General features: G+C 35.9%; 1 pseudogene; it reads right to left on the bottom strand.

Moving 5' to 3' along the window:
* Nucleotides 1–1,932: 1,932 nt before the first annotated feature.
* On the bottom strand, nt 1,933–3,306 carry LOC132060686 (auxin-responsive protein SAUR68-like; annotated as a pseudogene).
* Nucleotides 3,307–18,578: the final 15,272 nt, after the last annotated feature.

Below are 18,578 nucleotides of genomic sequence, written 5' to 3'. Positions count from 1 at the left end.
TAATGCTTGTTCTTTATGATGAAGAGGCTCATGAAAGTGGGATTATTTATACAAATGGAGCTGAAGTTTTTGTCACTAACCGCCGAAGGCAATGCCATGTGCCGGTGCCTGTCGGTCATGTTGGTATGGGGCCTAAAATTTGTGGATGAAGCTTGTTAAAAAATATAAGATGATAAGTTTCTTCCTTTCTTCCCTCTGATCAAGAACCAATTAGGCCTATTAGCTATAATATTAGCTCGTACGTGGTACTTCTCACCAATGCCAATAATTTGAATCCATTAAATAAACTATTGCTGGTGAGAAGCAAAACCATGTTCTTCTCCCTTCATTTTCATGTAGATAGGGGACATTTGACTATCATCTTGGCTAGTTTTGCTACAAAAACCACATCATTAAAGTCATCATGTTGCAATTCTGTTTTGGTCTCTGTCACCACATCTTGAAACCAGGTGGTCCAGGCAAAGTCATCATCTTCATCCATTCTTGTAGATTTCTAAGAGTGTCCTTTGTTCTTGTTCTACAACAAATTTGTGGTTTGGATAATTCAGAGAGTAAGCAAAACCATGTGAGTTCGTGTGCCGTTGTTTCTCACCAATGGTCACCTATTTCTCTTGACCACCACTGAGTATTTGGATATGAAACTTGTCATAAACTTGTATATATACATATATAATAGTCTCCAGATGTGCAATAAACTCACTTGTGTATTTCTAAAGTCGTTAATTCTTTAATTCAGGTCTTCATATCAAATTTTAAAGTTACAAAGTATCTCACTCTAGATATCAAAATGAGTCCTCTTATTCAAGGTACTAGAATCTTGAGGAGGTTTTCGACTTCTGGAGGTGTTCTTAAAGGTCATTATAGGTGAGAGCCAGGAGAGGTGATTCGTTGTGCCAATATCTTACTTGAGCCAGCCTTTGTCAAGACTTGTTAACTCAAGTTGAAGAACTCTTTGGCTTCGATCATCCAATGGGTGGTCACACAATACCTTGCAAAGATGAAGCATTCATTGATCTGACTTCCCGCTTGAGGAGATCATGAGTAGGAACTTTCTTTTGCACATGAATTTTTGTTAAGTAGGAACTTTCTTTTGCACATGAATTTTTGTTATGTAGTATGACTTATATACTAGAAAGACGAGACCGAGAGAGGACTTTCACTGTATAGTTTAGAAACACAAGAACCTAGAAAATTCTTCCATGATCCATTTATGAATAGAAAATGTTCTAGTTCAGATTAATCTCTCCTTAGTAACATTTGCTAGACATTATTCTTTTAGCATTTTTCTGCCGGACAAAACAATTGGATTGGGCTCCTCTCCATTTCCCTTCTCTCCATTTTCTCCAAGTTCTACCTTAGATTAGAGACACATGGCATGGGTTAGAATTAATGACTAAGATTTAATTGATTAAAACAAGACCCTAACCATAGTTTATATAATTAATAACTTATCCATAAATATATTAAAATACTTTCTCTCTCTTCCTATTTAAGACTCTATCTTTTTTTCAATCATGATAACTCTTTAATAGTGATAATTGTCAGAATATAGACAACTCTTTCAGAAATATACAATTACCAATTGAATAATGGGGTCTATATTATGTGAATTAGTAAGCATCATAATTGAAAAAATGAAAAATATCACCAATTGAATAATGGGTCTATTAGGGGAAAAAAATTATGTGGCAAAAAATAATCTGGTAAATTAGAAAAAATATTTTACTGGGTAGGAAAAGTAAATAGGGAGAGAAAGAAAAATATTCTAATATATTTATGAATAAGTTATTAATAATGTAATCATGATTAGGGCCTTATTTTAGTCAATTAAATCTTAGCTATTAATTCTAATCCATGCCATGTGTCTCTAATCCAAGATAGAACTTGGGGAAAATGGAGAGAAGGGAAATGGAGAGGAGCCCAATCCAAAACAATTAATCACTTGCATGCAGCAGCTTCACCTTGTGGTACAAACTAGCACATCCAACAAAGTGTCATTTAGCGGAATAAGAATGACCTTTGTGATAAGTAACAAGAAATTACATAGTTGAAAGATTTTGATGTGACAGCTTAGTAAAAGAAAAAAAAATTTACTTACTCATTCCTGGAATCTATTTTGAAAGAAGCAAATGTACATATGGCTAAATTGCTTATTATTGCATCTTATCCCATTTATTTTGAACTTATTGTTAGAGGATGTACCCTAAAGTGGGTGCATATAGCATAAATATAGATTATACTATGAGGAAGGTTGTCTGATACAAGCTACCATATCCTATGTGGACACAAATCAATAGGTGGAACGAATGGACCTGATCATAACGTACATAATTGATAAAGATTATCCATTTAATTGACGCTGCAAAATTTGGATTTGAGCCATAGCTGATTGATTGATCACCTTAGTCTCAAGCTTTCATATCATCGAGACTTTCTTCGATCAAAGAGGTGCCGCAGTAAGTGAAACGCTTGTGCTAAACAAAGTTGAGTTCATACATAAAAGATACCAATCCAAGATTAGATTATTTGGACTTCTCATAATGACCATATATGGTAAATTTCTGATTAAATTACATTCAATCTGTATGATTTGCTTTACAATTGTGTACTCTTCAATCTCCACCCTGTCTAGAAACTATTTTTGAGCTGGGTGTACAAAAAGAATGTTGACCTTAACTCAATAAACAAGAATCTGCTGAGTTCCACTTTCTTGGTGCAAAGAAGAAGTTGATCAGCAACATGAAGGAATTGAGAGGAGCAACGCTTTGTGAAGATTTTCTGCAGCTACCCCTTTCTTTATTAGTGAAACGACGTAGTCCATGAAGGCTGAATCACAGAGTAATGTAATAGGGCCACCACTTGGCAACCCAAACTCTTCTTCGGACATGCTTAAAAGTTGCCTAATGACCTCATTTTCAAGGTAAGTCAATGGAATGACAAAGCGGGCTTGATCAGCTGTATATACTACAAAATGGCCTTTTTCAATTATAGAGGATTATGACGATCTGCTGGAACTATCTGCATCACTGCCATTTCATGGAAATGAAATCCTCTTCCTCTGCATGGCTGCAAGCTTCTGCCATCTCCTGGCCATCTTGATGAGTTTCTTAGCGCTGAGCATTGCCATTTTTTCTTGGAAGACTGGAAACAAGAAATTAAATATGAAATCTAGAGACCTTTGATAGCTGAATTGATAATGCGTGCGGTCGATGATGAAAAAGGACCATCAATGGAGGATTATTTATATAAAAGGCTGTGGACAGGCCTTGAGTTGGAGCTAATGTTTTTGTCACTAACCACCGACGACAAAGCCATGTTCTGATGCCTGTTGGACATATTGATATGGGGCCTAAAATTTGTGGATGAATAAGTTTCTTCTTTTTTTAACTATCAGGCCTATTAGCTATAATATCAGGGCGTACTTGGTACTTCTCACCAATGCCAACAATTTGAAACCATTAAATGAACATTTGCAAGCAAACCATGTTCTGCTCTCTTCTTTGTCATGTAGATAGGTTACCTTTAGATTTCCATCTTGGCATTAGTTTTTGTGGATTGTATTTTAAGGGTGTCCTTAAAATAAAAGTGGGGCCTAATGTTGTTGTTCTATACTTGATAATGACAGAGTAAACAAAACCATGTGAAGCTTCATGTGCCATCGTGTCTCTCTCACTAGTGGCCACCAAATTCGCTTCAAACATTAAACCTGGATATTATACTTACAACTAACTTGTATATACACATACCTAGAAAAAATTGTAAGCAAAATACAAGCCCCCGGACGTGCAAACAAACTTTCACTTGCTGTGTACATCTCAAAAATCCGTCATTCTTTCTTTTAAGTCATCATTAGAAGTTAAAAAGTATATCATTGTGGATATCAAGATGACTCCTCCTATTCAAAGTAATGTAGAATCTTGAGGAGGTTTTCAACTTCTGGAGGTGTTCCAAAAGTCATTGTGCAGTATATGTAGGAGAGAGCTAGTGGAAGAGATTCGTCATGCCAATGTCATACTTAAGCCAGCCAAAGGCGAATCTGTGATTTCTAGAACATGGGTGCTCACTACTGGAGAAAGGAAAAAGAATGCATTTAGTGGAAATTGGTCCATTTTTCTCTTGGTAAATAACTAAGCTTTTAACAATGTGCGCCATGAAACATTTTTGTAGTATGGGTTCTGTTGGGATCGAAATACAAAAACATACTAAAAGGAACATAATATTTAATATGATTTGATCAATTGACCTACATATTGTGAAAACTAATATAAAAAGCTTAAAACCTATTGGGAGAATAATCTCCCCCTAAACGAGACTCTTTAGTGACTACATTGTAGATGCTATTATGCAATTGTATGAGATGAATGGATCATCTATTTATAGAAGTCCAAAACTTCTTCTCCAAGAAGAAGATAAATATGGTAGAGTCCTTTTCCACAAAATAAAATATTTTCTACCAAGAAATCTTTTTTGAAGTAAAACACAATTATGGTAGAATTCAAATAAGATAGGAAATTCGGGACAAACCCTAACAAATCTCGCCTCGGCACATTTTATGGCAAAATAATCTTGATTCTCCATCTTCACATAATCTTCATCACTGCTGCTTGCCATGGTTAAAAATAGGTATGGTTGAAAATTTGAGCCTTGTGCTTTAAAAGTAAGCATAGGTTGAAAGTGGAGTCCATGCGTTAAAAGTGAACATGGGTTGAAATTGACCAAAGCGTTTGAAGTAAGCAGGGTTGAATTTGAGCTCATACATTAAAAGAAAGCATGAGTTGAAAATTGGAATTCATGCGTTAAAGTAAGCATAAGTTAAAAATTATTTTTGTTTTAAAAATATGCAGCAGCAGGATTGTTGAAAATATGATTTAAAATGGTCCCCACATGTAGTACTCCAGATATCTTTTTTTTTTTTTTGGACAAAAATCTTCATTACCGTCGATTTGGTTGCAAGTTGAACTGATCCACCTTGAACTTTTCTACAACCTCGTTGAATCATTGGCTCTGATACCACTTGTTGGGATCGAAATAACAGGGCGTCATATGGAAGCGAACAATTGCAAACCCTTGAAGGACAATGAATCAGACGACAAACAAAAACACACTAAAAGAAACTTAGTATTAATATGATTTGGTCAATTGACCTATATATTGTGAAAACTAATATAAAAAGCATAAAATCTATTGGGAGAATAATCTCCCCCAAAACGAGACTCTTTAGTGACTACATTGTAGATGTTATTGTATTATTGTATGAGATGAATAGATCTTCTATTTATAGAAGTCCAAAACTTCTTCTCCAAGAAAAGGATAAATATGGTAGAGTCTTTTCCAAAAAGAAAACTTTTTCTAACAAGAAATATTTCTGAAGTAAAACACAATTATGGTAGAATTCAAATAAGGTAGTAAATTCAGGACAAACCTTAGCAGGTTCCAGCAGGTACTATTAGACTAATTGTAGAAGATATGTATATAAAATATCTAGTTTTACGAAAGACAATGAGTTCAGGTGCCCCAAAATGAACACATACATTTGTCCCTAAAGCTAGCCTTTATTTCAATACTTGTTAACTCAAGCCGTAAAATAGTTCAACTTCGATCATCCAATGGGTGGTCTCACAATCCCTTGTTCGTCATTACTGAATTTTAGCATGGAGCCCATTACAACCAGCAGATCTGGTCGCTAATAACTTTTAGGGACCAGAATCAGACTTTTAGGTGACCATTTGTCCCCACCGCAATAACCATTTTGTCTTGTACTGCTGGTTATCTCTATTAACCTATATGGGCCAAATACAAAACAATAATTTTCAGGAATAGATATCATACTAGTATAAAATTAATCTTAGCAATCCAATCCCTTAATGCATATGTTTATTAAAGGTAGACAAAGTCTAAATACAAATGTTATGCCAAAATATTTTTTTACAGTATTGCATTCAATGAGAATGTGCATCAGAATTTCATCACTTAGACCTTGCAGGAAAAGTATTGCTTGTCAATGTTACTAGTCTAAATAGGATTTTCTTGTAAGTCGAATAAGGTAGCATAATTAAATGAAGAACTTAATCTTATTTGGTATTTTTTTACTTCCAGACCCAAGAGAAATTAAGAGTATTGGTAATCTATGAACCGAGTTGGAGCTGAAGGCAACATGATGGAACAATCAAGAAACTCCCTCTTCTTCTGATATATAGCTCAATTAATATGACGCAAAACATAGTGGAGCAGTTAAGTTGACGCCCTTGACCTTGTGTGTTACAATACTCTTAGGAGAGAAGAGATGCTATAAGTAGCTATATATAGAGGAGAAGACACCAATAGGTTTTCAGTGGGAAATTATTAACAGCTTGTCTGGATGGTTGTTTCCCATTGTATTATATCGTAAAGTTATTTTAAATATAATATATTTTTTGATTGTTATTTAAATTTTTTTTATCATATTATATTATCTTGACCATTAATTATAACCTAACAATGGAAATGTCTATTTTACGTAACAACTGATTTGACGTATGTCCGTTACCTTATTTAACCTATTATAAAGTTACTTAGGGGTGTTCATGGTTCGGTTTGGGTCGGTTATTGGTTAAAACCATAACCAAACCAATTTAGTCGGTTTTTAAATGTCTAAAACCATAACCAAACCAAGTAAAATAATAACCACCGGTTTGGTTATTGTCGGTTTGGTTCGGTTTGGTTCGGTTTTTCAATTTATGACTAGCCGTGACAATTCAAATATTCTCTCTCTACATTCTCTTCAAATTTCTTATGAAGCTCTTTTTTCCTCACATGACCACAAGGGCGAACTTTCTTCATATTGAGGGAAAGATACGTGCCGATAATGTAAAATGAAAAGAGATAGTAGGATTTTAACTTTTTACCCTTATGCTTACGACTTATTAGAGTTGGGCTTGGATTGTTGGACTTGGACATATTCTTTTAAGACATGGGCCTTAAAAATAAGTAGACCAAAATTAAATTAATAATTAAAAGGTATAAAATATCTTTAATTATTTATGAAAAGTTAATATTATACATATAAATAATTATAAATTTTATGTATATAATTATCGGTTTGGTTCGGTTATTTATTCGGTTATTTTTTACTATAACCATAACCAAACCAAATATTATCGGTTTTTCAAATTTAAAACCAAACCAAACCAAATGTCGGTTTTTTTATTCGGTTTGGTTAAATTTTCGGTTTGGTTTTGGTTTTAACCAAAACTGTGAACAGCCCTAAAGTTACTTATTATTTGATAATCCTATTTACTCTTTACCCTATTTTGCAAACTAGCGTCTCCCTATACCAAATTTTGTTTCCATTATATTATATGGTTTTCATTATCTATACCACTTCTTTCTGGTCAGCTTGCAATATAAATTATATGTACTTCTCTTCCAGGCTTCTTACGCGATCATTACGTATTTTTTCCTTTTTGTGTTTTTACGAAATGATTACTTGCTCAAGATTTTGTGAGTGATTATTAATAAGTCTAATATTTGCAACCGATAATTAGGTGTATTCTAGTAAAGTAATTAGTTATTGTATAGTATGATCTAGTCAAACTAAACGGTAAGAATGTTATTAAACCACAATAAATGATACTCATACAATTTATTCATATATTATATCCACACAAAACATATAACATAATACAATACAACATTGTATAAGGCAATATATTTTGAAACGATAAGTAACAACCATCTAAACAAGTCGTAAAGCTATTAGGACAGTGGTTCGTCAAGAGAAGAAAAAGACTATGAATCTTGCTCACTTAATGAACCATTTTCCTTTTGTCTCTTAGCATCAGAGGTGCCCCAAAAATTATTAGGAGGAATACTAGGAGGATTTTGCAAATATTTCTTCAAACTACAAACTTTTGTATGCGCAGGTCTTTGAGTTTTTTTATTTGTTTTTTTTTAAGTAAATAACATCTTTGACAAAATAACATGACATTCCATAATGGAAGGGGCTAAAGTCAAATGTTTAACACAACCCAGAACAAAAGCTGCTAACTGCAACACAACAATCCAAGCGTCACCGAGCATAAGAATCTCATCAAAAGTCACGCAAAAATCTGAAAAATATTTAAATTAAAGCACAACAAAATACAGTTACAACAATCTTTCTGCCTGCTACAATTTTTTACCTTCAATAAAATTCTGCATGCTACAGATATATCCATCTTGTTCGTGGAAAGGTCTTCTTCCTTCTAGAATTCCTTGGGACTAGAAATTCGTGGAAAGTTTAGCTTTCTTGAAAATTCCATGGTACTAGAAAATTTAACTATCATACTGTATTTTGTTGGATTTTAATTAAAATAAAAATACTACGCCCGTCGCATTGCAAATTTAACATGTTTGAACACCATGGTTTGAATCTTTGTGTATCGACTATATATGCGGATTCTGTGTATTCTACTATGTCGTTGGCTTGAATCTGTGGATATCTCCTATATATGCTGATTCTTTGCATTTTACTATGATATTGAGTTGAATCTGTGCATATCTTCTCTATATGCATGGTGATTCTGTGTATTTTCATGATATTGTTCCGTTACATCTACTTTATGCAGTAACTCTTTATCTGTTAGGATTATATAAATTGATCACGATGAATGCAAGTATTTTGAAGGGCAACCCTACCACTACCTTGTTGGGGTCGATTGGTGATACTTGCTAAGTACGCATTGATTTTGTACTCACGCTACACTTCGTAGCCCGGGGTCTTTCTTTTGTTGTTTTCCAAACAAAACTTGTGCCTTACATATTCAGAGTTGTATATTCAATTCTTAGTAGATTTTTACTTGTGACGCTAATTCTCGAGAGTTATACTGTAGAATTCTGCATCGTATTATTCTGAAATATTTTTGTTATGTGATTCTGTTGCACTTTTTTTCTTTGAAATGTCTTGGTTTTTGTACCTTTAGATTGATTCGCCTACCAAGTAGGGTTAGGTGTCATCACGGCCTAGGTGGGATTTTGGGTCGTGACAGTATAAGTTCCTCCATCACCCGCTTCGTTAAGAATGGACCAATTTAATACGTTCGTTGGAATCAGTATTACCTATATAGAGTGTACATATTTATCTAACAAAACATGAATTTAAGTCTCACACTAATTACTTTTCCCTGTTCATCGTTGTTTTCTTAGTGTATTATTACTCTAGTTATTCGAGATAACAAGGAAATATTGCTTACTTATCATTTTTATCATGTAGAAATTTGAGTAAATCTTGTTTGACTTGGAAATCAAATTTAAACCAAAATGTAAAGGTTTACCAAATAAATTCTATAGTAAGTCATTCAAGGGAAATTAAATTAGTGTATGTGCACTTACTAAATTAATGTATGTGGACTTACTTCTGTCCAAAAATTATAGTAACGCAATATGATTATTAAATAAATTTTTGGTAAGTAATTAATCAGACAACATATTCATTGATGGCCTCCTTCAACCTTTTATCCTATATAAACCCCTAAAATGTTCATTTTGTAACATCAAGTTCCAATCCCCTCCCCCCCCCCCCACCCCCACCCCCATATATGCTAAAGTTGGCACTGTCATGAGGCATATGGGAAAAAAACTGAAACCCTAAGTAAATACAAGTACAATGAGTCTTCACCACGCAAGAAAAACCACAACTCCTCCCCAAATTGATCGATGATGTGATCACTTGCATCCACAAAACTCCATGTTGAATCTCTTTAACGTTTCAAGATTGTCAGCAAATCATAATTTTTGAAATTTAACATGTTTGGACACCATGGTTTACCTTGAATCAAAATCTGCCTCCTACAGATTTATCCATCTCGTTCGCGAAAAGTTTTGCTTCCTTGAGAATTCCTTCGGACTACAAATTCTTGGAAAGTTTAGCTTCCTTGAAAATTCTGCATGATCACAAAATTTAAATTAAAATACCAAAAAAAAAAATATACAGTTTGATAGTTTGGTCCCACAAAATTGTCAAGGAAGCTAAACTTTCCACGAATTTCTAGTCACAAGGAATTCTCAAGGAAGCAAAACTTTCCGTGAACAAGATGGATAAATCTGTAGCACGTAGAATTTGATTCAAGGAAAATCATGGTGTTCAAACATGTTAAATTTTAAAAACATGGTTTGCTTACAATCTTGAAATGTTGAAGAGATTCAACAGGGATTTTTGAGAGGATGCAAGTGATCACATCATTGGCCAAACTTGGGAAGGAGTTGGGGTTTATCTTGAGTGGGGACTCATTGGACTTGTATTTACTTAGGGTTTCAGGTTTTTTTCCATATGCCTCATGACGGCCGCCAAATTTAGCATATATAGTTGATACACACAGATTCAAACCATGGTGTTCAAACATGTTAAATTTGCAACGGGACGAGCGTTGTATAGAGTTGAGCTGCCATCTAGTTCTTCATAGCCCGGGGTCTTTCTTTTGTTATTTTCCAAACAAAACTTGTGCCTTACTTATTCAGAGTTGTATATTCAATTCTTAGTAGATTTTTACTTGTGACACTAGTTCTCGGGAGTTGTACTGTAGAATTCCGCATCGCATTATTATGAATTTTTTTTACATCGTATTACGAAATATTATTGTTATGTGATTTTGTTGCACTTTTTTTATTTGATGTCTTAGTTTTTGTGGTTACCTTTTAATTGATTCGCATACCGAGTAGGGTCAGGTGCCACCACGGCCTAGGTGGGATTTTGGGTCGTGACAGTATAAGTTCCTTCCTCACCCGCTCTGTTAAGAATGGACCAATTTAATACGTTCTTTGGAATCATTGTTACTTATATAGAGTTTACAGATTTCTCTAACCAAATATGAATTTAAGTCTCACAATAATTACTTTTCCCTGTTTATCTTTGTTTTTTTTTTTTAGTGTATTATTACTATATTTATACGAGATAACAAGGAATTATTGCTTACTCATCATTGTTATCATATAGAAATTTGAGTAAATCATGTTTGACTTGGAAAATCAAATCTAAACCAAAATGTAAAGGTTTACCAAATAAATTCTATAGTAAGTCATTCAAGTGAAATTAAATTAATGTATGTGGACTTAAATTTTTTCCAAAATTATAGTAACCTAATATGATTCCTAAATAAATTTTTGATAAGTAATGAATCAGACAACATATTCATTGGTGGCCTCCTGCAACCTTTTATCCTACTAGTTTTCGACCATGCTAATTAGTAGAAACTTTTTAAAACATTAGAAATGGTAATTGAATAAGTGTGCAACGAATTGGAATAAAATGGAAAGGGAAGAATGCATGCTCAAATTGATGAATAATGAACTTATACAATCAGTATTCATTATCGTTCCAAAACACTATCTTACTGGAAGTTACCATCACGTGAAGTTGAAATGATACCCTTCATTTTCAAGAGAGAGAAAAGTTTATTAGCATTGTTTTCTATTATTTATGTAACTAATACTATAGTCCGTAATTGTACACAGTCAACAAATTATATAACCTTTTCTTATGCAGTTATTTTAAGATAGAAAATATTAACTTCTCTGGTATTTCAACAACACATAGTTCAAATCTGAATATGAGCAACGTCACTTATGGTAACAAATACTTCACGTCTTAAGGTTTTTGCCTTGTCTTTAAGAAATTGTAACCTTCGTCTTTTTTACACCTGCGTACATATCAAGAAGTTGTCGTCGAATGAAAGTAGCATTTTGTAGAAGTTGTATGGATATTTGATGATCATGTGCTTTCATTAGGATGGCTAGTAGAGCATTGTCATCAATTTCATGGTGGACACTGCGCACAAAAATAGTAATAATTATTTGTTATAGAGATACTTAATAATTATTGACATAAAAAAATTAATTTGATATATACAAATCATAATTGCACATATATATAACGACCCGTTTGGTCGTTATGCGCATTTTGACCATTTTGCCCCCGTTTACCCTTTCATTAGCCCCATTAGATTATTTTTGACCCACGGAGATGGGGGACCCTATTTTCGAGGTCATCAGGCGAGTCATGGTAGGATTTGAGGAAATCAGAACCTTAAAGTGAAAAATGTGTGATCAACAGTTGACTTTTGCGTAAACAGACCTTTTTCGGATTTCCATCAATTTCATGAGTTCCGAAGGGTCATTTATGACTTGGTGGAGTGTTTGGTCCCGTTCCCGAGGCTTTCGGGGGCATTTTGTACCCTTGGTTGGAAACTTAGTTTTGACAATTTGGAGGTTGACCGAGTCAATGTGACCTCCGTTGGGATTTTACGAGGCCACGGTTGAGTTCGTAGAGCATTTTTACATATGTCGGCATATTTGGTTTGTATCCGAGAGGTCTTGGATGGAAATTGGGATTTTAGGAGGAATATTTGGTTTACTGATGTCCCGCTTCTGCGGGTGTGTTTCCGCTTCTCCGAGTCTGCCCATATGGGATTTGGCCCGCAGACATGAAAGGATTAGGTGTCAAGTAAATCCTCTTCTGCGGGTCCTTTATACGCGTAAGCGAGTCCGCATCTGCGGACAATGTGTACGCGGATGCAAAAATCACTGAATCAGTGACATTATATTACCTAATTTCGAACCATTCCTTCCATTCTCAATTTCTTAACCTAGAGAGTGTTTGTGTGGCCAATTTCCAGAGCTTTTGGGGTAAATTCTTCCTTGGTAAGTTCCTACTCCTCTGTTTGTGATTTTCTTATGCTTAAGAATGGAATCCATGGTAGTTTAATGAGCTATTTGGGTAAGAAGGGTTTATGAAATCTAGGATGTTGATTATAAATCTATTTTAATCTAATTGTGTTTTATTGATTTATTTACTATTTTCTACCATCTAATCATTGAGTAATTAGCTTCTAGGCTTGAATTCTTCCTTTATTTCAAGAATCAAAGTCATGGAAATTAGGGTTCCTTTCTAATTTGAGAGTTTTCTTCTATTGATGAAATTAGGGCTAATTGGGTACTAATTGGTGTTGATAATGAGTAATTGGATTTATTAAACCTCGGATTAACCTTTCCCAACTTATGATTTCCCATCTTACCCTTGTAAAGTCATAGTCACCTTTTAGGGTTAATTTGGGAATTTTCTAAAAGTATAGCCATATTTATATCGTTGGATTTGTAGTCTAATGTAGATCATTTAAATATTAGACTTTGAGCGTTTTGAGGCGCTTTGGAAAGGGAAGGCTCAAATCTAATTGTTTGTGGCACCCGTTCGGCAGTCGAGGTAGGTTATGGCCCACTTTAGTTAGACTTTAATTAGCGATTTGCATGTGTGTGTAGTATTGATGGGGAACACATGATAGGTCTTCGGGCATAGTGTGGAGTTGTGATTTAATTAGGTTGGAATAATTTCTTATTATGTGGGCTTGTCGCCGTTATTTATCCATTGATTGACATATGTATTTAACTACGTGCTCTTGGTGTTGTGGGATGTGATAGATGCATTTGTAGTAACTGGAACTTAATAGTTGATATGTTTCCATGATGGTTGATGATTCATCCAAGAATTAATTGGCTTAGGGTGCTTTGTAATCTCCATAGCATGTTCATTGGCATTGATCTCATTGATTTCTCATTCTTGCATTCATACATAATGGAAATGTTGTGGAAAACAGTTGATTAAAAAAGTGTGGACCAGTTTGATGGAAAAGGTTATGGAAACGTTTTGAAAAGAAAGAAAGAGAAAGATGAAAGTGATTGTTATTACTATCGATCCGAGTTATGTGCTGATGTATAGTGGCAGAGTCACCTCTAGGCTTTGTGCGGAGTGACTGGTACATGAACATCGCGGGTCCCCCATAGGTCATGACTATTGAGACGTCGAGATTTCGTCCTTAGCATGTGTGTACAGGTTTGAGTTATTGGCCATTGCATTGCATGACATTCATCTCATTTGCATTGAATTCCTCATTATCACATCAAAATTGATTGACTAAACTTGTTGGTTGTACTCGTGTTGTGGTTACTTTGAGGAATCATTGAGGACTTGACAGACTTGTAGTGTAGAAGCTTAACCGTAAGCTATGACTTGGTTTTGTGATATTTTGTAACTCTTGATGGTTATTGTTGCCTATATGTTGACTTGTTGATTCTGTGTTTCAATATGCGTGAACTAATCTTAGTCGGCCTATGATTCTTACCGGTACGTGTGTTTACTGATACTACTCTTGCTGCACTTTTACTGAGTGCAGAGTTTGAGCCAGGATCCTCGCCGAGACCACGATTCTAGCCTTGAGGCTATTCTACTGAGATTTGAGGGTGAGCTAACTGTTGGTTTGCTGCCCTGGAGTCTATCTTTTATTGTCTATTATTCATTCCACTAGACAAAGGTTCTTATGTTTCAGAATTATGTATTATTCCTAGACATGATTTTGATAGTTGTTCTTGTACTGTGACTTCATTCCTTTGGAGATGTATTATGACTTAGTATTTTCTGCATTCAGTATTTATGATATGACTTAAACTTATTAATTATTGTTCTAATAAAATTTGTTGAATTGCGAATTGGTTAAGTATATGGATTAAAGGGGATGGTTTGTCCACCAGAGGGGTTAGTGTGGGTGCTATCACGACTGTGATTTGGGTCGTGACATGTTGGTATCAGAGCCCTATGTTCACCAATACAAGTACAAGAACATGTCTAGTAGAGTCTTGCGGATTGGTACAGAGACGTCTGTACTTATCTTCGAGAGGTTGTGCGACACTAGGAAAACTCACTTTCATTCCTTTCGTGCTACTTGGTTATAATTAGTATCTAGTTGGTTCAAATTGGTGTCCAATGCCTTGGTTCGAATGTTGAACCTGCTTGTGGGGTTGACTCAGGCAGGTGTTCTACCGGCTACACTAGATAGTCCAGTGTTAGATTGACTGTCTAGATTTCAGAGAGGTTCTGTGCTCCAAGTGCATAGCCAGCTGCGGCTGTGGCTCCCCGTATAGACGAGATTCCGGGACCAGACTTGTTCCCTAGGCCCATAGCAGGTTGTAACGACCTGTTAGGTCGTTATGTGCCTTTTGACCATTTTACCCCTATTGACTAATTCTCGAGATTATAAAGTGATTCTAGTGAAAGCTAAAGGATTTAGAATCCATAAGTGAGAGCATCTGACCAATAGCTGACTTTTGGGTAGATGGACCTTTTTTGAAATTTCATTGATTCTGTGAGGTCCGGAGGGTCGATTATGACTTAATGGGGTGGTTGGTTCAGTTCCCAAGGCATATGGTTACGTTTTGGGTACTTGGTTAGAAACTTGATTTTATTTTTTTGGGGGTTGAATTGGTAAATTAGACCTCTGTTAGAAATTCTGAGGCCACGGGTGAGTTCGTAGCGCATTTTTGTGTGTGTGCATATCTAGTTTGTGTATGGGAGGCCTCAAATTGATGTCGAGATTTTGATTTCGCCTTGTGAAAAAATAGATTTTTGGTTTCTGATGTGACCGCTGTGGCGGGCTTAATGCCTCCATAGCGGGACCTATGGCGCGATCTCGACCGCCATGACGAGGCCCTAGGTTTAATGATTTTCTGCCATGGCGGATGGTCTGACCGCTACGGACCGCCATGGCGATCCTTGTGACTGCCGTAGCTGATCAACAAGACCAAAATCTCATTTTATCTTCCTAAGTTCGAATCACTAAGACAAAACTCCTAAAACCTAATTCTAAGAGCTAAGAAAGGAGATTCATGAAGATATTAGGGGAAATCATCTATTGGGGTTAGTTCCAACCTACTATCTTGCTTTACTACCTTTCTTTCTTGAGATTCCATGGTGATTTAAGGTACTAGAATGGTGGGTGATTAGACCTAGGCTTCTAATTATGAACCTTTTTTATAAATTGATTATTGATTAACCTACTTTTTATTTCATCTATAAGTGTAGATTAACACATTCTAGGATTGAATTGCTCTTAAATTCAAGAATCTAATCATGAGACTTAGGGTTTCACCCAAATTGGGGGTTTTGACTAATTGATGAACTTGAAGGGTCTAATGTGATTATAAACCCGAGTAAATAAGGATTATGATTGTTGGGACTATGGGTAGGGTAATTCACCCTTAATTTTTTGTTTTACCCATATGATTCGTTAGGGGCATTTTTTGTATTTCTCCCTAAATTGTTTCTTCTTCCAATTAGTTGGTTTATTTCTTACTTAGCATTACTATTTGTTAGACTTTGAGATTTTTGAGGCACTATGTAAAGGAAAGGCTCGCACAGTAGTTCGTGGCCCCAGTTCTGCATTCGAGATAGGTTATGGTTTACTTGAGTTAGACTTTGATTAGCGAAATGTATATATAGTAGAGTTGACGGGAGAAAGCATGATTAGGTCGTCGGGCATGAAGTCTAGTTGGATATTACTTAGGTTCGTATGACTTCTGATCAAGTGGGCTTGTCGCCGTTACTTTATGTATTGAACTATGAGGTATAATTGTTGTGCTGTGAAAGGAAAGGGTTGATATATACTCTTCGTATTGATTGATATAGTTTATATGATTCATATTATTGCTAATCTGATTTGTCTGAGTCTTGTTATGACCTACGGCATTGTGACTTGTATTATAATTCGCAATTGATTGCATTGAGTTATCATGCTTAATTGTGAGTTGGTGCTTCCTATTGGGGATACGAACTAGCACCATATCTTGAGACTCATCTTGTGTATGTGTGTGTGTGTATATATATATATATATATATATATATATATATATATATATATATATATATATATATATATATATATATAGACGAGAGGTGAGGATGTGGCCTATTATGAACGCGTGATTGGAGGTCTTTTCCGGAGCGAGTGGACTCGTGATCCGAGGTTCGTTCCGAAGCGAGTGGTACATGGACACCATGGGTCCCCAACGGGTCATGACTATAATGCGAACAAGGCCTTTAGCATTTGTGTACGGTTGAATTTCTTATCATTGGTTGCATTGCATTGACATCATCTGATTTCTACGATTTGATTATTTGTTGTTATTGTTGTGCCTATATGCCGATCTTGTTGATTTTATGAATGTATGCATGAGCTAATCTTACTCAGCCTATGATACTTACCGGTACATAGTGTTTGTACTGATGCTACCTTACTGCACCCTTTGAGTGCAGATTGTGTTCTAGGACAGCTTTCTAGACCTCACGTCTGGTCCGAGGCTACTTCTGATCAGATCCGACAGTGAGCTCCTATCCAGCCATACTGCCTAGAAATCTCTCTCTTATTAATGTCAATTCTACTTTCTAGATATTATTTCTATCGTTAATTAAGTTATTTGAATGATTAATCAGTTAAGGGGATGGTTCGCCCACCAGGGGGGTTAGGGTGGGTGCCATCGCAACGTACTTAGGTCGTGACAAGGTTGGTATCAGAGCATTAGGTTCGTCGATCTCATTGTACAAGGACATGTCTAGTAGAGTCTCATGGATTGGTACGGAGACGTCTGTACTTATCTTCAAGAGGCTATGGGACTCTAGGAAAACTCAAACTCTTTTTTTTCCTTCATGCTTCTTGATTCCAATTGGTATCTGGATGGTTCAAATTGGTATCTAACTATTCCTTCTATTCTCTCACAGATGTAGGGGTGGGGCTCAGTCAGGTTAGGGTGATCGTGGAGGTTCGCAGGCTAGAGGTGGACGGGTTCATTACTATGTTTTTCCTAGCAGATCAAAGGCTGAGTGTTCTGATGCAGTCATTACAGGTAACATCTCAATCTGTCACCGGTCAGCTATTGTGTTGTTCAGCCCGGGTTCTACATTCTCTTAAGTGTCCACATACTTCTCTAGAGGTCTTGATATGGTTTAGGATTTTCATGATGCTCCTATTCATGCATCTACTCTGATTGGAGACTCGGTAATGGTAGATAGAGTTTACCGGTCTTGTATAGTCACTTTTATAGGTTATGGTACGTGGGTAGACCTGGTGATCCTTGATATGGTAGATTTTGATGTTATTTTGGGTATGCCTTGGCTATCTCCTTACCACACGATTTTGGACTGTCATGCCAAGACAATCACTCTAGCTATGTCGGGTATGTCGAGACTTGAGTTGAAGGTTACTCCTAGTCCCTCCCAAAAGCAGATCATTTCCTTCTTTCGCGCCAAAAGTTAGTTGATAGAGGTTGTTTGTCTTATATGGCGTCTATTCGCGATACAAGTGCTGACGTTCCATTGCTTGAGTCGGTCCCCGTGGTGTATGAGTTCGTGGAGGTGTTTCACACGGACTTGCCGGGTATGCCACCTAACCGTGATATTGATTTCTGTATTGACTTGGAGCTGGGGACTCGTCTTATTTCTATTGCGCCGTATCGAATGACACCAGTCGAGTTGAGAGAGTTGAAGGAGCTGCTTCAGGATCTTCTTAGCAAATGATTCATTAGACCGAGCATCTCCTCTTGGGGGGCTCCTGTGCTATTTGTGAAGAAAAAGGATGGGACTATGTGGATGTACATTGATTATCGCCAGTTGAACAAAGTCACCATTCGGAACAAGTACCCAATTCCTAGTTTGGATGATCTATTTGATCAGCTTCAGGGGGCTTCTATGTTGTCCAAGATTGATTTGAGGTCGGGTTGTCACTAGTTGAAGATTCGAGTCGAAGTAC

The sequence above is a fragment of the Lycium ferocissimum genome, chromosome 6 (genome assembly GCF_029784015.1).
Source record: "Lycium ferocissimum isolate CSIRO_LF1 chromosome 6, AGI_CSIRO_Lferr_CH_V1, whole genome shotgun sequence".
In the NCBI taxonomy this organism is placed as follows: Eukaryota; Viridiplantae; Streptophyta; class Magnoliopsida; order Solanales; family Solanaceae; genus Lycium; species Lycium ferocissimum.
This window is presented reverse-complemented; position numbering and strand designations above follow the sequence as displayed.